This window comes from Triticum aestivum, chromosome 1A (genome assembly GCF_018294505.1).
Source record: "Triticum aestivum cultivar Chinese Spring chromosome 1A, IWGSC CS RefSeq v2.1, whole genome shotgun sequence".
NCBI classification, from domain to species: domain Eukaryota; kingdom Viridiplantae; phylum Streptophyta; class Magnoliopsida; order Poales; family Poaceae; genus Triticum; species Triticum aestivum.
The window spans coordinates 560,596,315-560,596,568 of record NC_057794.1 but is presented as its reverse complement, the minus strand read 5'-3'; positions in this window follow the sequence as shown (position 1 = coordinate 560,596,568).

Below are 254 nucleotides of genomic sequence, written 5' to 3'. Positions count from 1 at the left end.
TGAATGAACTCGCCACGCCCATTATTCTGGTTCAAAGAAGACTGCCTTTGAGTTATTTAGTTGTTACTCTATTTTAAGATATGATGGGTGGTAATTCGGTCCAAGTATCGGGCTAAAGCCCTGGTTGCACCGATGTAGTTCTGCCCTTTTACAATTGTCTCTACCACGCCCATCTCTCTAAAATTAAAAGTAGTATATGGTTTGCAACGATCTACATGGTTAGTAATGTTTATCCTTCATGCTCTTCTCTTTCA